Source organism: Brachycentrus maculatus, unplaced genomic scaffold (genome assembly GCF_059751285.1).
Source record: "Brachycentrus maculatus isolate JH-2025_06_01 unplaced genomic scaffold, ASM5975128v1 h1tg000366l, whole genome shotgun sequence".
Classification (NCBI taxonomy): Eukaryota; Metazoa; Arthropoda; class Insecta; order Trichoptera; family Brachycentridae; genus Brachycentrus; species Brachycentrus maculatus.
Window position 1 is genome coordinate 112,832 of NW_028281115.1, and position 22,041 is coordinate 134,872.

Here is a 22,041-nt window from a genome sequence, read left to right on the forward strand (position 1 = left end):
TTGAATTTGAAAAACTGTTGACGTACAAAATAATAACTTAGGTATATAGCAGAAAATTATGATAATAAAATCCTAAAAAAACTCGATATTGTACTCGTAAAAGGCTGCCTCAATTGAAGTTGCTTGGGTTTTTGGTTTGAGGTAACAAACCCGCATTACATCACACTTCCAATAATAATTCAATTATGTATTGAATTAGTTTTCGGTAGACCGGAAGAAATATTAAAATAGTCAAGAAAAAATCCTGTTTATTCTAAACTTATCTATTTTGAATACTCAGGCCCCTTTTATCAACCTTCACTTTGTTATATTTGAAAAAAATGTTTTTTTTTATTATTTGAAAACAAAATTTCAGCCTATACCATTGTTATTATTTGAAAACAAAACTTAATTTTTGTTTTTAAAAATAAATATTTGTGTCTTTACAAAAAAAAACTTATATAGAACCCACTCTACCACAATTTGATACCCATTCTAATAATGAGCCGCTTAGGCTCACAGAAATAGTATGAAATCGAAATATTTGTGTAAATAATAAAAATACAAGTATTTCTCTTTTATTTGAAAAAAAATAAACAATTTAATTTTTTTGGTATCAAAGTATTGTTTCAACAAGAGAGAGTATATTTCTATGGATAAAAAATGTTAAAATAGTTTAAAAAAAATGGTAGAAATACAAAAATTGTGTAGATTAACTACGTAAATTTATATTTTTATGTTCGTTTACATTCGTGTTAGTTATAAATTTGAAAATGATTTCTTTTTTTGTTATTTTTTTTTATTACGTACCACGGATTAAAATCTGACAGTCGATGAATATATCTATTAGTTTAATTAACATTCACCTTTGTTTCTTAAATGACTTACATTAATATTACTGGATTATTCCGTTAATCGCACGGCATGAAATGAAATAGGCCGTGAGATGAATTAATGCGAGCAACTACATACATGGTTTATTGCGAGTATAAATCACACTGATCTCTTGGAATCGTTCGTTATATAACGAGGAAATTTCTCCACGATCATAAAGACGCGTGGCGAACGATCTCTGAACACAGATTACAGGATGTTATATTATTGAATAAGGTTTCCTAGACAATGGGTACTATACAGACATATTACACAGCTCATAAGAAAAGCTTTCGATTAAGATACCAAAGATATCATTCTCCGCGTTACATAACTCCGTTATGTGTGACTTTTTCAACAATAAAAATGTTAACAACAAAATGTACATTAGTTAAGTGACAGTATGACATCAGATACGGTAAGGCATGGAGTAACTTGCTAGGCCTGTTTGCTAAGCATATAAATCGTGATAGGTGGTATAAAATGTAGCACAAAATGTATACTATTATCAATTTGATTTGAGTAAGTACCTACATAACATTAGAATTTTATGATATCATAGGTCGCGACGATTGACAGTAATATATCATTAAGTGTTTAAAAATGATTTCATTAGTAAGATTTAAGAAAGAATCACGATGTAGATATATGGAGAAATAGATACAGGAAGAGATTCATGTAAAAAGGATTACTCATATCTCGTAAAAGGAAATATTTAGTTATAAATTTCCAGGGTATTATTAACAATTGCGATATTCATCGAGTGCATAGTGTGCATTGTTTTAAACGAATGAACTTATAAAGTGAAGATTCTATTGTACGAGAGCATTGAACCGGAGGAGAAAATTCTTGAAACATTCTTCTCAACTTAAACCGACAGAATAAACCGACGTGCTCCGTTTGATAACTCAGGTCACGTACATCTGCAAAGAGCGTATTTGTCGTGATACCCTCCGACTATTACTTTACATCGCGTAACAAACCATTAGCTATCACTTCCAAATCGAAGTGTACTAGTGCACCATGACGTTGGTTACCGAATTTCGCCAAATGACCAAAATACCGGACTCGATTTCAGCGCCCAAACAGACTTATTGGCGTGAAAGTGCCGATGTTTATTTTTAATCGAAGCGAATTCGTAATTTAACGGGTGAATTTCAGCGTGTAATCAGGTGCAAATGAAAGTTTTGGCATGTGGCTCCAGCAAGGTGCATTGATTGAATAACCGTCGATTTTTGAACAGCGCCATAGTGCGACTGCAAACGAATAATTTTGTAACACTTTTAAAATGGCTGTGTACCGTTATTCAATTTCCTTTTTGAGGCGGCTTTAATTTGATATCGTTCACTCGGTACTAATGTGGATCTGTTGTTAAAAATTCCTGCGGTTTTGTAAAATGATTAACCGTGAAGGCTGAATTTCAACGTTTTTTTTTGTCGAAATGAATGTTAATGCAACAGTAATTATTCTAAAATTTATTTTATTCGTTTTCGCAAGCTGAATAGAATCTGATAAAAACTGTGCGATAGAATCATAGTATGCGAAATGCACCTATTATATTAAATATTACCTCTTGGGAATAATACAATTTCCCAGAGGTTTGTTAATTAATTAATTTGCAGTACAACCCCGAATGCTCTAGCTATACAACTATTTACGTTTATTTCATATTCTTTCATTTTCATTCCTTAACATCAGTTTCTAAAAGAGCTGTGCATTCTGGATGAATGAGCTACTCAAGTCTTTGGTTCCAATCGATTAAAATAGCTGCCCCATCTCACTGCAACATCTCAAAAACTACAGTTCACAGCTAGCGCATTAAATTTGGCAAGCGTGCCTTTGCTGTTGCGGGTCTGATGGCAAAGAATAGTTATTGACCTGTGGTTAAAGGCAGTAAGACTGAGACCAACTTAAAAACACTTAATTATTTTATAAATTTTTCATTGCCCTAATTCAATTGTGAAACGCCCTTGAAGTAGTTCATTTTTTTATTAATGTCATTTACCCTGGGTATATTTTTTTAGGTCATCTACATCACATCAAATATATTTCATTCTTATATAAATGCAATGTCCTATGCACCATTTGGGTGCAAATAGGGATCAAAGAAGAAAACTCTACCAAAAAATATCATATACCTAACTATATTTTTACATATATTATGTTGGGGTATTAAAGTTTGTATAAATATCATCTAATTCAAACATACTTTTTCATTTTAAAACATTTTTCTGAAATTTAGTGAATGTATGTGATGAAACTTAGGCATTTAAAATTTTCATTAGTTTGTTAAAGACTACTGTTTTTACCAAAAACTAATGTTTTCTAAAATAAAGATAAATTTTCAAGAAATGCCATCTCATACGCCGATGATATGGTCCTGATGGCACCATCGATAGCTGGCCTACGTAAACTTATTGCCATTTGTGAATGTTATGCCACAGAAAACGGCCTAGAGTACAACGCCAAAAAATGTGAGCTTGTGGTGTTTAAACCCAAAAATTACTCATTAAAGGTACCGCCCATAACTATAAATGGACAAGAAGTTAAGCGGGTAAGTAGCTTCAAGTATTTGGGACATATCCTACAGGAGAACTGTGCGGATGATGAGGACATCAAGCGCCAGTATCGTGCTCATTGCGTGCGGTCCAATATGCTGACACGCCGCTTTGCCCACTGCTCCGCGCAGGTAAAAAATAGACTGTTCCAAGTGTTGTGTACGCAGCAATACGGCAGCGAACTATGGTGTAAGTTTACACAACGAAGCTTAAAGAGCATGAAAATATGCTACAATAACGGCTACAGAGCTTTAATGAAGTTACCCCGACACTGCAGCGCGAGTGGTATGTTTGCCACAGCACGCCTACCACATTGGGATGGCCTGTTAAGGCACCGAGTGGCAGGCTTCCGGGAGAGGCTGATGAAGAGCTCCAACCTCATCATAAAGCGGCTTGTGGAGCACAGATGGGGGCTGGACATGTGGCGGCACTGGAGCGCAGTGCTGCGTTTGCCAGCGAGCTAATTTTCGTCTACATCTCTCCAAATTTATTATTATTTTTATTTTTTATTATTTCTTTCAATTTCTTATTTCCTTCTTATTTCTAATTTCATTGTTTAAATAAAATGTTGTAAAACATATATGGCTGACTAAGTATTGCACCCACCACTTAGTCAAGCTGGAATAAAGAGTTAAAAAAAAAAAAATAATAATAAAGAATTTCACTGTTAATAATATGTCTTCAACAACTGTTTAATAAGAACCTCATTTAAAAATATATATATTCGTATAATTATGGAGTATTTTCTATTGTTTCTTTGATTTCATTTAAATTTATCTTGAAAATAAATTATTATAATTTCGTCCGTTCGTAACCAGCACAGCTAGACACTTCTCTGAATTCAGAAATACCAGGAGAAGATAAGTGAACAAGAGGATTCAAGATAAAATTCTCAGACATAGTAAAAAATCAAACGTTTGTTTATTGGTCCTGCCAGAGAAGGCTTCTATTTATTTTAACAAGGGTCCAAATAAACGAGATAAGGTTTTGTCACGTAGCCGGTGATATTTTACGAATACACAAAAAAATAATTCAATGCCGCCTGAAAATGGAACTGAAACAAAAAATGTTGTATGAGTTTTTGGCTCATAAATTTCTTCTGTTATATTCCAAAATAATATGATTAAATACTTTTTATATAAATTTGAAATATTTTTTTATTTTTTCTTATTGTGAATTTTTTAATCAAAGATACATTGTATGGCAAAAATAATCAACATAGTTAAAATCAACATAGTAATCAACATAGTTACATATTTATCATAATAATCAACACAGTTATTTTTTTTTTTACGTGCTACCTCACTAAGAGATCAGATTGCTCGTGTTTAGAGAGGGAGTTCGCTTACAGGGTATGTACATATAAATAAGTAATAAGTAATAATTTAAAGTAGTATTTGATAAAACTCAGCTCAAATATCGAACAGTTTTATTTTTAAGCATGAATATTTTTAAGAAGTCTAGAAGAGAAGTTCATTGTAGTAAAACAATTTCTTCTCAAAAGATTATAACAGTGGCTAGTGGACTTAATCTGTACGATAACTCAAACATGCGATAATCTGTCAATAAAACACTATTTACACCGATCTTTTCCAGTCAGAGATTAATAAGAATAAAACAGTGAAATACCATTCTAACAACTTCTTTAATTTCTCTGGGCAACACTTGATTTATCCAAAATATACCAATCGTCAACATAAAGGGACCTACCCACAAATTAAAGCGTTTGTATATCATACAGGAATTTAATAAAGAAAGAAAAAACTTTTATTTACAACAAATACTGTTTGTGTACTGTTTTGTATTGACCCAGTGTAATCTTGAGTGTAAATAATATGAATAGATGACGATTAGTCCCGCGCTTTAAATACAATTTTAAGGTAATATAAATAAAAAATAGTGTGAAATATTACTTTGATTTATTTTCCCCTCCTGGAAATCAAACCTACGATCTACAACATTGTACCACCATTATGCCATCGATGTAAATTTAATTTAATTTTTAATTTTCATATTTTTACGTAACGATTGTTATATTTTTAAAACGTTTATTTTCGTTTTGTAAATTTAATTTCATTGCATTTTTTATTGGTCTGTTATTTTAAATATGTTTAACTTTTATAGTTTTAATTTGAAAGTTTGTGTATTATGTTATATTAAATATGGTAGTTTGTTATTTAATTTAACCGTTTTTTTTATTACAATAAACAAAGTACGTAGTGCAAATGTAAACACGTTTATTGGTTTAATGCATTAAGCTCTACATTCGATATTTCGATCATCAAATGGTTTTATACGAACACGATTCATTCGACTTCCGCATCCGCAAAGCAAAATTTAATAATATTTCCAATCTTAACAGAATGTAGGATATCACTTTGTAGATCACGATATCACCAAACTAATGTGTAGTTTAACCAAACACAAATTTGCTGATCAATAATTTTATATTAAATCAAAATAATACATGTCCATTTTCTATAAAGGCAAAAGTTTCAAGGAAAATATAAGAGGTAAAAAAACAGTGGCTAATTGATTATATGTATGTACATTATGTTAAATTTTTCTTTTATTAAAGGATTGTTTTAGTAAGATAAACTATCCAAATATTTTAAGCATTTTTAGCATTATTCGTATTTGAGATTTATTTGGAGAATATGGTAATTTTTTGGTCATCACGAGTTAAAAAAAATATCACAAAAACTAACTCTAAAATTTTCGTTTCTTGAATAAATGAAAGTGAAGAAGTTTACAAAGATTACCGTCGAAAAGTAAAAAGCAATATGATATATTGAAACGGGTTGCGTTTATATAAATTTTAAGTACACAAGAACAGTATTTAAGTATACAAATTATTATTATCTAGGAATTGAGGTATGGACTTTTTTTAGTATATCAAACTTTTTTATATATGTATTTTTTATATATGTATTTAGTATGTCAAACTTTTTTATATATGTAGTTTTTTTATATATGTATTACCAGTCTGATGATGTCGGTAACGACGAAACCCGGTCGCTGGTCAAATAAAAAAGTGGAAAAGCTAAAAATATTGGTTTTAATCTAATAATAAATTATATATGTATTTATTTGACGATAGGTGCCGCGGCATAGATGAGTAGACGCTTGACTGCGAAACTGGTGTCGCGGGATCGATTCCCGCCAGTTGCAAAATAAATTCAAGAAAGATTTATCTTCAATTAGTCTGGGTGTTAGTAAGATATTTTTCACAATTATCTTCCCTATCCTCACTATCCTACCTGCAGACAAGTCTCTAAAAGTGGAAGCTTTGTGATTTATTCCTTTATAAAAAAAATAAATACATGAATTCTGAAAAACTAAGCTTATGTTTTGAAACTAAAAATATTTATTTTTGGATAAATGTTATATTTAGTTTTATGAAACAGTTAACGTTCAATAATGATATGTATTAAAAGTACTACGATATTGTTGAATATCAGTTTTAATATTATTTATTTCTTCAAAGATTGGTGATACCTATATTAATAATCGCGCAGTTTCCATCTCACGATGAAGTAAAGATGTTTACTTTCATTTTATTACGTTTATTGAAAAAAAAATGTATTCATGTTATATGGACCGCAAAATATTGAATGAGTAGTTAGTATTCTGATATCGTCAAGTACTATACGTATTAAAACCATTTGTGTATGAACATTGAAGATCCCGTATCGTGCAAACTTTCTTTACTTTCATTTATACAACGTACTAACTACGTACATATTATAAGCCGGAGTTGCATAGCACTCACGAAGTTATACAGACGGACCAGAAGACGGTCAGCTTCTTACATAAATTTCCATATTTTCGGCATCATTAATTGTTATTGTCGGTAGAGCAATCAATAAAATCTTAAATAGTGACGTCTAACAAGTTTTTTTTTATCAAATGCTGTTCAAGATCTCTAAAATTGTGTAAATGTTGTATGAAGATGCTTGTACCATAAATTGTACAAATTTACTGTACAAGATCCAATATTTAAGCGTCTAGTCTTGTGTTCAATACAGTGTGTAGTATGATTTTATTAGACACATATTGAGGCTCTGATGATTAATTTTATTTCCAAAGGCTTAAAGTAAAGTTATTCGTATTATATATCATACATATTTTAAAAGCATTGGGACTATCTGTGTATGCTTGTAGTCCTTTTTCGAAGTATTAATGTCTAATTAATTAGCATCTCAAAACGGGAACATGAAGGTAAGAGTATAGGGCTTATAATCTGTCATTGGACGACTGAAGTAATCACATGAATGCTGAATGTATAAACTATAATCACTTAAACTAACCGATGAAAAATTGAAAGCGCTGTAGACAACCAGACTCAAATATTCTTATTCCAATAAACTTCTTATTCTTTGAGATACCAATAATGTTTTTTTTTTCTTTAACTTTAATTTAAACGTATTTCTTTTTCTTTTTACCCTTATCTGGTATTGTACAGAGCATCGATGCATTGCTATATTGATCATTAATAAAGTGAAGACAATGTGATTAATAAAAACCACTTATATTTTGATCCATTCTGGTAATCTGGCCCTTCAGGCGCATGTTAGGGATTCACTTGCCGGAACAACGAGGTTTTAAGCAGGGCTAGGGAGTCTAGATGTTTACTTAATAAAGTAACACAAAAGCTAGTCAAATGGATAGGTTATATTAAAAGCAGTCCTGGGTTTCTTGTGTTCATAATACAAGAAACCCAGGACTGCTTTTTACGATTGCGGAAGGCATGTGCGAAGGCACAAACTACAGAGGACGACCCCGCTTAACCTACATGGACTAAATTATATCCAACAAACGTTGTAGCGGGTACACCGAGTTGTGAGGATAGGAATGGCCCGAGAATGACAATAAAAGAAGCAAAACAAATCGTTTTAAAGATTGTAACACACCAAGAAGATGTTATCCTAAAAAAATCGGTAATCATAGGAGATATTTATGTATTGATGCTGTTCACACAGAATAAATTTATGTATTGATACTACGTATTAATATATGAATAGCTACGTATCTGTTGCGTATGTTTTCTGTTCTATGAGTTTGCTGTTTTTTTGCTGTTGCTTTATAGCACTTATTTTTACTTTACTGCTCTTTTCAACTTGTATATCCTATAACTGTTTATGTTTTTTTATTGTTATTTTTACTTTAGCTCTAAATTAAGTCAGCTTATTAATCTTTTTAACTTTTGCCATATTTTATTCTTGCTGTTTACTTTTAACTCATTTAACATTTCGCTCACTCCTTTCAAGAACGTCATAAATCGAAAACTTGATTTTTCAGGAGAACGTTTTTAAAGTTTAAAAATTTAACACAATGTATAAAAAATAAATATGAAGCCACTTATTAAACTTTTTACTGTGCAATAGATCTTTTTAGGTAAAGCCTGAAGGTTTTTTTCTCCATTTGAAAAATATTTAATTTATTTAAAAAATAATTAAATAATTCCTTTTCTTAAAAATGCAAAAACAACATTTTCTGCCTTGTAGCGGGTAAATATTAAGTTAAAAATATGCCTCTTTTGCTGGGATATATGTAGTACATTTTCTGGGCATTCCGAAAACATGCACAATTGAAAATTGAAGATTTTTGATTTATGACGTTCTTGAAAGGAGTGAGCGATTTGTTAAATTTTGTAATTGGAATATTACAATTACCTGTTTCATTTCGCTCACTCCTTTCAAGAACGTCATAAATCAAAAATCGTCCATTTTCAGTTGTGCGTGTTTTCGGAATGCCCAGAAAATGTACTATATCTCAGCAAAAGAGGCATATTTTTAGATTAATATTTACCCGCTACAGGGCAGAAAGTGTAGTTTTTGCATTTTGAAGAAAAGGTATTGTTTTTTTTTAAATATACTAAGTATTATTCAAATGAAGAAAAAACCTTCAGGTTTTACCTAAAAAGATCTGTTGCACAGTAAAAAGTTCAATAAGTGGCTTGATATTTATTTTTAATGCATTATATTATATTTTAAAACTATAAAAACGTTCTTCTGAAAAATCAAGTTTTTTGATTTATGACGTTCTTGAAGGGAGTGAGCGATTTGTTATTCTTTATTGTTAATGTATTTATGTTAATGTTTTGCTAAATTTGTAAAAAAAAAGAATATTTTTTTTTAGTGTTTTAAGTTTTAGTACTCTTGTTTTCAATTTTCGCAATCAAAATTTATTTGAATGCTTTCTTATTTATATTCAAATTCCCAAAAGCATGGTGGGACTAACAACTCGCTCTGCATGTTTTGCATGTGTAGTGATAGTGTATGTGAATAGTACTAAGTGGGTGTGGTGTAGTGTTGTTCGCATGATTGTTAAATTGTAGTGTATGTCCTGACGAAGAGACGGGTACGTCTCGAAACCGGTAGACAGAAGTAGTCGGTGAGTGGTTATTTACTAACATTACTAATATCAATTGAATGCTTTCTTCTTACTTTTGTTTTCCTGTTTCTCCGTCGCCGTATCTAAAGACTTGTCTGGCCATAACACGCTCACGCAGAACTAAACCGGGTCATTGGAAATCTCGTGAACGCCGTCAGCAGCCCATGATAAAGGTTTCCATAAGTGACAAAGCATGCAAACAAGTTACTGACTTGTCCAAAGAGATACATAATGATATCATATAGCCGCATGGCGTAAACACTTGAACTTCAATCTTTACCAGAACCAATCATTGTAATAATATGGTATGGTATCTTGATCAAGGTATCCGAGAATGATTTACTTTATCATTACAAGTAACCTATTAATTGGACAGTAATGTCAATAATCCACAATATCAAATGGTGGGAACAAATAATATTGTTATATTTAATCAATACTTGAACAATTTATATCTTTAATGGTATTATATGCTTTATAAATCTAGGCGGATCTCATGGCTCCATAATACACACGAGTGGATAGGAGTTCGGAGCGTCGAAGAGCTGTTTCAGACTCCCAAAAATAAGGTCACATTCTCACAAGTGATGGTCAACATCAGGGGAATCCAACACGACACGTACTTAAAAATACAAATAAAAATGGATATGTTCGTTTGTTCAAAATGTTCAATCCCCTAAAAGTAATTCATTGATTGCTTTGAAATTTTGACAATATGGTAAATACGTGTATCAGATTAAAAAAGATTTTAAAAATAAATATATACCGGAATGGCAGTGCCATCTGTTGAACAAAACAGCACCATATATTGAACAAAACAGCACCACATGAAAAAGTGAGGATTGCTCATGGCGGGCGTATATAAATAAAAATGTTACAGATTATGAAAGGCTTTTTTTTCAAAACAGTTTTTATACCGCAATGGCAGCGTCAACTATTGAAAATGATAGAGCACAAGCAATATTAAATATTTTACATAGCGGACAGCTTGATTCTTGAAAACTGATTCAATTTATTGTGAAAAATGTGTGCATTCTATTTTCTCTATTTTCCATTTGACCAGTCTGAGCCACAATGACGCGTGGTCATGTACAGCTAGAAATGTTTTAAATAACTTTATTTTAAAATCTGTGCAAGTAATCATATTATCATCATCTTCATGGTAACCGATTATTATATCATTATATTTTTCCTAAAATATTTTGTTTAGATTATCAGGGCAATACTAAAATAATCAAAACCTAAAATTGTTGTATGTAACTAAATACATATATTCCTAAAACAAATGTTTTCTACAAAACTTCAAAATGAATTTTAATATAAACAAGAAATGTCTGATTAAAAATAAAAGGTTTTGATGTCACAAAAATAAAAATAAAGGTTTTTTAAAAGATAAATATAAAATTTATTTATTACCCAGAAAAATTAATAAAACAGAGCCAACAAGAAACATTTGCATTATAATAATTGATATAATTTAATTTTATGGATTAAGATAAAGGAACTGGTTGCTATTATAAAGCCAGTCGAGTTTTATTTAAAACAAATATGCATGAATTTTTATTATTACTCAAAAAATGCATTTAGTAATTAAAAAACGGATTTATTTGGTTACGATCGTTTGTGTAATTTCGAAAATCCGAGCTAAAATCAATAAAAAAATATTGATTTTTATTCGAAAATTAAGATTATTACAAAACCTATGAACGTTTCCGAAAAATCATGGTTATTAAAAAAATGAAGATTGAAATGGATTATTGAAAAAAAATGGTATGTATTTTTTTAATAGTTGCGTTAAAAATATTAAAAAACATCATTTCTTTGAATTCAAACAGGTAGGTGTTTTAAATTCTCATTTAGACAAAAACTGATGTATAAACTCGTTTAACTTTAAAGAATTTCAGATTTCAAGAGGTAATTTGAATGTTAACTAATGTTCGACAGCAGTTTTTTAAAGTGTTGACCACATAATAATAGATCGAAGGTATACGGAACCATAAGTCGAGGTCAGCAAAAACAATTCGTGTAACGGGTTTGTCAGTCTCTTCAGTTTAGTGGTTAGTATTCTAAATTAGCAAAAATTAATGTAATTTAGGTTCAATCCCTTGTTCAGTAAATTAAAGATATAAAACTGTTCATTATGTCACTAAAATAAAAACATTTTTTTTTGTTTCGTCTGATCACATGCTTCAAAATAATCACATACTGGTAAAGTAACAATAATTTATGCCAAAAATTAAAACAAGGAATAAAAACTTTTGTATTTACATAGGGCCAAGGTAGAAAAAAATTCCGTTTCTTAATTGTAATAATTTTAATTGTAATTTGCTTACTAAAAGTAAAACACCCTTTTTTTAATGGATTGACTGTTCATAAATTGTATGAGAGAGAAAAAATGAGCCCACAGGCAATATTATTAGTTCAATTAATACACAGAAAAAAGACCTCAGTTTTTTCATCATTTAACAGTCGAAGATACAACATTTAAAAAAAATAATACCATAATTTATCGACATGTAATTATTTCAATATTTTTCGATGTTTAGTGGATAACTGACTTATTCAACAAACAATAAAAATGTTTAAATCTGTTTGTTTATTTTTTTTCATCAATTAATTTATCATCCTATTTACAATCGTCGCAACAAAATCTCAAAAAGACGTTACATCTACCAAGAACAGGTTTCGATTTTACAAATTCAAGTTTGAAAACAAAATAATTACAACTATTAAAATTCTTCTTGACCCAGACCATGTTAACATGTCGTCACGCCATTTATCATTGAGAAAAAAATCTTTAATAAAAAAATAAAAAAATAAAATCATTGAGTCATCTATGATTAAAACGTTTCGTCTGGCAATATTTTTAAGCAACCCACAAGGATATTATCTTATTATTGAATAAGTGTAATCATTGTTTATTATTTTAAAATATGGACTCGTGATTTCATCTTTAATAAGTTTGTAAAAATAAATAACTATTATCGAATATTATTTGTATACCTTTTGGCGAACTAATACAAAATATGTTATTATTCTGTAATATATACTCGATTTTTTAAAATTATTTATTATAATTTTTAATATTCAATGATTGTATTTTAATACTTTTTAGAAAGATTTCTATTTTTGATCTGATATTTTAAAATTGATATCGGCTATACGAGCATGATTTTTTTAAAACATAAATTCATTACTCGTGTTTTATTGGAATAAATATGATGTTGCAAAAAAGTCTAGAAACTACTAAAATAAAGTTTTTATTTACAATTTATATTTTATAAGAAAGTTATTTGCTAAAAAATGTATATTAAAAAGAAAATATCAACGCAGAGTATCAATGACTCAAAAGTAGTACGCTTTCATTTCGCTTCGTTGCATTTTAGCTTATAAAATGTTTCAATTTTTTTTGCGAATATAAATTCAGTATTTTTAGTAAAGAAATAAATTAAGGTAAAACGGAGTAAAAATAAGAATGAAAAGTGTTTTACATTATTAAATAAATATTTTTTTAATCATATCAAAGATGACGTATTTTTTAAAAAATCCAACTCTGAATATAAGAGCGTTTACTTTTTAACGGTGGAACCTTTAAACTTTTAACAAATTGTTAAATATATTAATATTATTTTTTGTAAACCTATTACGGAAATATTTTAACGCAAAAATGTATAAAGTAGACTAATTGTTTAAAATAACCATTTTTTAAATAATAATATATTTTAACCTTGTCTTTCAACCATAAATCACTCGATGCTGGGTAAGACAATTCGGTTGCCATATATAAAAATATTTGCACTTTTTATTTTACGCTTTAATACATCAAACGTATTTATTTAAATATATAAAAAAAACCTTAGTTATTAGTCACATTTTGAAGAATCAAAAAGAAAAAAACTAACTAACTAACCATCACGCCGCTTCCCCGCAGGGGTAGGCAGAGAGAATAGAGCGCCACACCACTCTGTCCTTGCAAACATTCTTCGCCTCTTCCACGTTCATGCATCTCCTCATACATACCCGAAAAAAACATGAAAAAGAAAGAAACAAAAAAAAGAAAAAAAAAAGAAAAGAAAAAGAGAAACAAAGAAAGAAAAAGAGGAAGACCGAGAAAAACATGGCACGATCAGGTTTGCCAAATACTTGAAAGTGGTAAGGTTAGGAGTCGTAACAATAAAAAAGAACATTTTTCGAATACCTTGGGTGTGACAAGTCTTTTATTATTTTATGTAAATGGAAATAATCATGAGACATTGAATACCAATTGCCATTTTTCATTATGAGTCTACAAGTTCCTCGATACGTGATTTCTTAAAATCGATATCGAAACTCTACTGCTTTGAACTTGAATGAAATCCAAACAGCGGTCAATGTCAACAAGTTGTCCAGTTTATTTTAGATATTATTATTGTCTACTCTTAAACCTGTATGCACTCGATGCATTGATTATATTCGTTTTAGTTATTTTAATAGACGTGTTTTATTTATGCAGTTATCAAAAATGGATAAAACTTGATTATTTATTTTTTGCATTAAATATTGTAAGATAATTGACTGGAATATTAAATTCGTAATTAATTTTTGATCGGATAATATCAAAATATATTTTTGAATATTAATATACGCCTGGCATTGAGTTCTTAAAATTTAATTAATACTGCATTAACCCAACGTTATCCTCTATGCATTTTATAAGGTAAGGGTTGGAAGACAAATATGGTGTTTTAATAAATATTTATTGATACAAATTTAAGAATATATTTTTTGTACTTGCAGAAGCATGAAGATTATTATTTTTTTTTTTCAAAAATATTTAAACTGTTTTTCAATAATTATTTTTAAACATATTTATAAATCTAGACAATTTGTGAAGTAACATAAAATTTGGTATTTGATTTAAGTATAGAACGACGAAATATTTTAATTGTAAAAGAATTGTTTACTTAAAGTGTAAAATAAATTTTTATCGACAGTAAATAAATACGGCTTAAAATAACTAAATTAGTAATAATAATTTACCCAGATTTATTTAGATATGTTTTTTCTCACAATTGAAGTCATTCAAAATTTCGTAATAATTTTTGAAAATGTAAAAATAATTCGTGATACATAAATTTAAAAAAAACTAAAATTACTCACCGGAACCGATGAAAGTATCCTGGGCGACACCACAAATCACCGCTTAGCAAGTATTTTTTCAAATCAACAGGTCAGTCGTAAGATGTAACACGTCAAATTAATAATAAAAAGTGCACTTAACAGTGTAAATGTCAGTAAAGTTCAACTAACGCAATGGGCGTTATTTTGTTATATGATTTTTTCCACGTCAGTTCGCGGTTAAGGTTCGTAAGGGTCAGGGTGCTGTGGGGGTCCGGAGTTGAGATAGGTTCAGTTAAGTGAGTCGAGTTTGGACAGTCATTTAGGCCCAGCGATCGGTCCGGAGTACATTAACAGACTGAAGACATGAGAACGGTTGCTGCGCTCGGCTGTTAGACGCTGCCTCGAAGAACTTTTTAACAACGGTGACTTTCGTTCCTCCGGTAGGTGGGGAGGGGCGACGCGGGGTGAGGTACCCGTGAACAACAAACCAGCGAAAATGTTGCCTAGAATAGATGGAGCTAGTTGAGGGATATGACAAGTCTTCTTGCAATTAAAAGACGACAGTGTAATTTTGAAAATATTTTGTGATTTTAGACACATTCCATTTTTCTATGATTTTTCATTCAAAATCCGGTGTATTTTGTATTTATTGTATATTCCATAATCTCTGGAAAAAAACGATTAAATTCTAAAATCAGATGTCAGTGTACAGAAAATCTTATTATATTATCAAATACCGAGTTTATTTATGCAAAATTCACAGAAAAATGTTTAACCGTAATTTGTGAAAAAATTAAATAAAATAAGAATTATTTTTACAGATTTTTTCGTAGTGGGAAAATTTATAGGTTATTGCAATAACTACTTTTCCGTTTTATGTTAATTTTTGAATATTTTATCGACCGAAATACGTTATGAATATTAATGTTTTAAAATGAAAAGCATCAGTGAATCATCAATATGTTTTTATTAAAGAGTGGTTTACCGTTTTAGCGTAAGCGATGTCAGTTAGTAAAATGTGATAAGTTGCGATTTTTCGTATGTGAATGAAGTGAAAATTATTATCGTAGACCTGTGATCCGTAAATATTTTATCTTGTTGTGAAATTCGAAAACTGTGAAATATAATCTTAAAAGAACGAAAAATCCCGAATAAAATTTATCGAAATATATTTATGATTAAAAATAATTTTAAAAATCCTTCAATATTTTTTTTGTTGTGCATGATTGCATTAAAATCCTAGTTTTCTTTATGGATTACTGTAAATTATTTGGTTTTAACTTAATGGAAATAATTAACATACTTAAACATATCTTAATGACTTCCTCTATTTTATCCAAAGTAATTTACATAAAAATTGAAATAAAAAAAAGATACGTTTCAAAAAAATTCATTAAAATTTTATTTTAGTTCATATTTTATAACGTTATTTTTTTTTTAATATTCTTGGTTAGAGCAAAAAAAAAAACAAAAATGGAGTTTATAAAATAAAAAGTATCTCATTAGAGAAATAAAAAAGGTCAAATATACGGTATTACTTAATTAATTACAATCGTTGATTGATTTATTACAATTTATTTTACACCTTTAAAAATAATGCAAAGGATACAAGTTGCCTTTTCGGAATTACCAAACATCTAAGTGACTCAGGAATATAGCTAAGGCTAATGCAACACCGCTTATCATGTTTCTACAAGTTTTATAGCCCTCCTTATCAAGTTGGAACCTTAGAATGACAAAATTGACAATTTTATATTTTTGTGTTATATAACTACTGGCTGCTGTTGTTTAAATATTTCACTATAAAATGCATTACAGGAGTATAATTTTTTTATTAGAATGAGAAATCTGAAGGAAAAATATTCCATTATTTAAAACGAATGCGGAAAACGTGTCAAAATATTTTTTTTAAAAAAAACGACCATACGGTGGTTCTAGATGTTAAATTTATAAATTGTCATTGAGATAATGACGGAATTCAATGAACGTTTTTCCCTCAGAGTAAAAAACACACGAAGGCATTCCAAACATATTAATACGTACTTGAAAAATTGAACATACACAACTTCTGCAAACAAAATATTTTCAGGTGACGTGTACAACTTTTTTGATTATTATCTTTAGTATCAGTATTAAATTAAGACACCAAACTAAAATTCTGAAAATAAGGTAAATACATTTCAAATTACGTAAGAATTGATATAGTTCTTAGATAATAAATAAACTTAATAACAATTTGAGGTACTTGCATAGTTCGAGAAACATATCTATAATATTTAAAATAAATAACACTTGTGAAAAACTTGCGAAAAATTCACTGTCGACATATCCCGATGTCGTGTTGTAATAATTAAGTAGCATATACGCGAACAGAAATAATTGAATATGAATCCATGTAGTGCATGAAAACGATTTAATGTAGATATTTATTTTCTCAAAATAATTAATGTTTTTTTAGAGAAATATTTTATAAAGAGATTTTAATATTTTCATTCAAATAAATAAAACGTAAATAAAAAAAAAATAAAAAAAAACACCAGTAGTATATCATAGCTATATGCATGTAAATAGGAGGTACCTACTGTTTCTCCAAAAACTTAGTAAAACTTTTTTTATAAGTTTTTTACTTAATAAACACCACTATTTCTTAAAATCTATTGTGTCATGTGTTTCGATGCATTCCGGATCATTTTAAAACACAGTATAAACGATTTTCGAAAATAATGCGGAATGTATCGAAATGTGTGTAATGAATAATGGTATTTTCCAAGTAAAACACAAAGTGACTGCTGAATCAATTAATAAAAGTTTTTTTACAAAAATAGAAAGATGAACCCAATGACAAAGAATGATCTTAAATTATTACGGTCATGTTAATTAAAGATGTACTTTTTTAAGGTTTAACCGCGAAAAATATATTTAACTATAACTTAGTAGACTCAAAAAATCTGTGTTTGATTTAAAATTAATACATAAATTAAAATGGAGTTCTACAAATTAAACGCCATATCAATAAACAATTTTTTTGGTCACCATTGTAAAAGGCTTCTTTGAGATACAGAGTTTTAAAAATTTTAACCTCGTTTTTTTTTTACTACTTAAATTTGTACGCTGAAAAAGGTGCCTTTAAGTTATAAGGACATATTTTTACGCAGTTAAACTAAAATGACAATGGCTCTAGTTTCATATTTTTAAAATTAAATCATTCAAATATCAAACCAAACAAATCGTTAAGAGATGGTTTTAATAATTTTGCTTCTAGATTTGTTTGTGTGCACAAAACTTATGGATGAAAAGATGAAAGTCGAAATAACAACGGTAGTTGGGTGACTACTACATGATTATACGTGTAATACGTTTTAAGTGTGGGTTTTTTTAAATAATGTGCATAATGCCGAGATATGTTTGAGAATGCCGATGAAATCAGTCATGTATTATTTTTGAATACCCGGAACTGGATCGTTGCATAAGACCAATATTCGCAAAGTGGATCAGAATAATGATTCGGTAGTTAAGGTGATTAGTTTTCCAATAGATTATAATGTAACTAAATTGAATGTGTATCAGCTTATACACGTATGTAATCATGCAGAAGTAAAACATAATGGTCAACGTATTACATATTGGCAATATAAAAATGTGTAAGTATTGTACATCAGTGGGCAAACTAAATTACCCCGCTCTAAAATCTATTCAGAAAATGATAAAGATAAAATAGCGTAATGTACGGATCAGGAGTACAAATAACCCGAAATTATATCAGTGTGGATATGTAACCCTGAGTACTGAAGCCAATAGTTATTTTCCTTTTTACCTAACATTTCTTGGATTTTTTTTCCTTCATGGCAGTAATGTCTTCCACCCCAAGTTCTTTCACTTATTTCATCAAATTTATTCTACTCCTACATCTGAATCTGTCTTTTTCTGATTTCTGCCTTCACATAAAAATTGATGAACTATCATATTTTAACCGCATTGATTCAAAACGGTGCTCTTCGCACCATTGGGTAAAAAGAGAAGTCGAAATGCATTGAGAAGCTTAAAACATACACATAATTGATATTATATATGAGAAAAATTATGTATATGTGAGCATTTTTATCAGATTCTTTTTTTGTATTCACAAAACCTCTTCTCTTACTGTTGAGAATGGGTATTTCGCAGTTTCAATACAAAATTCTCACTCTGTGCACACTAGCGTTCTTAGCAATCATAATAGACACCGCAGTTGACTTGCGGTTGAGTGTTCTCAGAGTGATTTTTTATATTGAAAACGCAGAGTGTCTAAATGAGGCAGCTTGAGGCAGTTTACCTCAAACTCTTCAAGCTGGTAGTATTTTCAACCGTCCATAGGGTAAAATGCACTTTCTGAGCGTTCTCTCTTATCCTCAACTCTTCTTATCCTTGCGATAAGATTGTATTTTGTTAGATACAGCTAGAAGCGAATAATTTTTATGAATATTATTCATCTTTTAGAACTATTAATTATTCGAATTAAAGATATTAGGGTTCCCAATATGGAGTTGCTGCTCTTCATTTATACGCTTCCAGTTTCTTATATTTTGATGCTTTGATATCCTTCTCCTGTATACATTTGTTTTATTGGTTACGCAATACGTAATACAAACTTTCATTCCAATATATCTTCTCATACAAAGATAGATCAAATTATCCGGTACTAAATATTTAGTCACTAGTGTACCTCTACTTATATGTAATTCAGACATAAACCATTAAGAAGAAACGTATAACATATATTAATCTTCTTAATGATTTTGTTCCTAAGTACAACAAAATGATATTGAAATTTTCATTAATGTTCCTACTAATGTAGTAGCAAGAGTGACGTTTTAATGTAGGTACGTAGCAAAAAATAAAGATAATGACCTTTGTATATGAGGTACATTTTTTTAAACGATTAATTACTCCAGGAAAAATTGTGAATAAAAAAAGCATTACGAAACTGTCATTGATTATGATTTTAATATTTAAAAATATTACCGTTTCGAAAATATTAGTTACCAAAAAAATTGTAAGATAAAATTATCATTTGTCTGTTTCATTTAATATTATTTTGAAATTTGGAATATAATACGTATACTCTTACAAATAATAACCGATTTCAATCAGTATTTTTTCCATCACTGACCATATTGAGGTTTTTCTTCATTCTACCATGGGTTTACTTTAATACTGTGATGTTTGAGTTATTTACCAATAATTATATCATTCTTACTTCATTGGTAACGAACCTCAATATTGTATCATGGTTGTTAAATAACTAGGTTTTACAACGAAAATAAGAATACTAGGAAAAAACGCGAGAGCAAACAAACACAATAAAAATAAGGTAATTTGATTTCTATTTTACTGGTACAAACGAATAAAATAAATACTAGATTGATTTCGTAAGCAAGTAAGAATATTCAAAAGAAATAAGACAATGTTAAAATACAAAAAAAGATATCCAATAGCTGACATGGCGAAACACAGCTGATCAATGATGCGAATTAACAAGTTTAGTGGAAATTCTTCCAAGAAACCGGTTTTGACGTAGATCTTCGGTATAGATATTGGCATTATCCAGTGGTTTCTAAACATTTTAAGAATCGAGGTTACGAGAATACATATTTAAAAAAAAAAACTAAAATAGGCATAACAATCGACGAATTAAGGTTTATTATTATTAACCAATACAGAATAGTGAAAATTGTTGGTTATGACAAATGCCAGGCAAAGACAGCAAGTGAGCCTTGTAATGGCCAAAAGTTTCGTGTTATTTTCCCATAAAGTACAGTCGTCCCTGTCAAACATTTTTAATGAACTTTGATGACAACCCTCCAGAAAATTAAAAAAAAAAAATTTTTAAACAAAAAGTGTGACGTATTAAAAATATTTTTACTAAAAAAATAGGCACTACTGCTTAGTAAAAATCTTATTTCATTAATAAAACGATCCAAATAATGTTATAGAACGCGCATTTGCATTGATTAATATATTTCGATCATTATTTTTTTAACATATGAAAGAATAATTACTTTAGAAATTTGTTCATAAATTCTGACGAAAAACGTTTAAAAACATATGTTGTCAAAATACCCTTTTTCAAGCTCTTTTATTTTATTTTATGTAACCTTTATTCACATTCAGTGGTGCCATATGATACGTGGCATTAGCTTGATCATCAGTTATAAAAGAGCTTAGTGATCGTTCATATTCTCCTGATTATCAGATATAAGATTAAAATATATTTGATGGGATGAGGCGATGATAGCAGATAGATAACGTTTGTAGGGCGATTACATTTTTGCTGCTTTGGAAAAGAAATGAATGAGAATTAGTATCTAAGAAAAAATAAATTGCAACAATTTCTAGTGCATTCCGGGTTACATACTCGATGTCGTGTGCAAGTTGACTGCTGATTTATACTAGTCTCTTGGGGTAATTTTTATCAGTGACAAACAACTCTAATGTTATGGTGGGATGATGTAAATGGTTTCAAAAATATATAACTACATAATTTCATCAGAATGTCTTAATTAGATTTACGTTTTGTACTTATTTTTTTCGGTAGAATTGCATTTTATATAATAAAATAATATTTTTTTATATTTTTCCACATTTTTGTTTTATCGTTACCAATATCAGTAGGTACTCTGGTGATATCGGTAATGACGAATCCGGAAAAATATACAGTCATTTAAGTATAAAATATAATTGAAGTTAATTAATTTTAATAATTTTAATTATTGTCCGCCTCCACAGTGTAGTGGTTAGGACGCTAGGCTACCATGCTAAAATCCTGGCTTTGATTCCCAAGAGGGTCAGAATTAATATTAGTGATTTAATATTACCCTAGACTGGACCTGAAGCGCAAGGCTGATCACCTTTCCCTCGTGTATTTTACGTTCAAAATAACACTGCTTCTATAACATACGGTGCCTTATGCACCATTGAGTGCGAATAAAGGTTATTAGTAATTTAAATAAAATCGCGAAAAAAATTAGAAATTTACGAAAATAATAACTAAATTAAAACTTGAAAATCTTTTAAATTCCAAGTTGGAGAATCACAGTGTTTAATTAGTAGATCAATATAATGTTTTATAACGCCAGTGAACAGTTAACAGGCGTAA

The 22,041-nt window shown here is 29.4% G+C and overlaps 1 long non-coding RNA gene across 1 annotated transcript in view; it reads right to left on the reverse strand.

The window, feature by feature from the left end:
• The window catches only part of LOC148303495 (uncharacterized), a 106,056-nt gene extending 90,773 nt beyond the window's left edge, over positions 1–15,283 (reverse strand). The window contains exon 1 of the long non-coding RNA XR_015838478.1: positions 14,946–15,283. This is a non-coding gene — a long non-coding RNA (uncharacterized LOC148303495). The remainder of the gene's footprint in view (positions 1–14,945) is intronic.
• Positions 15,284–22,041: the final 6,758 nt, after the last annotated feature.